The sequence below is a fragment of the Penaeus monodon genome, chromosome 23, assembly GCF_015228065.2.
Source record: "Penaeus monodon isolate SGIC_2016 chromosome 23, NSTDA_Pmon_1, whole genome shotgun sequence".
In the NCBI taxonomy this organism is placed as follows: domain Eukaryota; kingdom Metazoa; phylum Arthropoda; class Malacostraca; order Decapoda; family Penaeidae; genus Penaeus; species Penaeus monodon.
In genome coordinates this window covers 13,594,376-13,594,675 of record NC_051408.1, presented here as the reverse complement: position 1 = coordinate 13,594,675, position 300 = coordinate 13,594,376, and positions in this window count along the sequence as shown.

Genomic DNA, 300 nt, shown 5'->3' with positions numbered 1-300 from the left:
TCGCCACGGAAATTAAACGTCAAAATTTGAAAAAAAAAATGTATTCAAGAAAAATAACAAAGGAGACGATAAGGCCAATACGAATCGACGCATAAAACACCCTCGCCATGCACAGGCAAGCATAGCCAGCAACTCACGAGACAAGACAAGCCAAGCAGGTCGCCATTACTTTCGCGAAGAAGATGTAAGACAGCTCGCACGGTCTCGGATCCCGGCGAGAAAATGCGAGAAAATGCGAGAGACGCGTGGAGAAAGGGTTGCTTTCTCCCAAATCGATGAGGATGAATGAGCTAGGTCGGG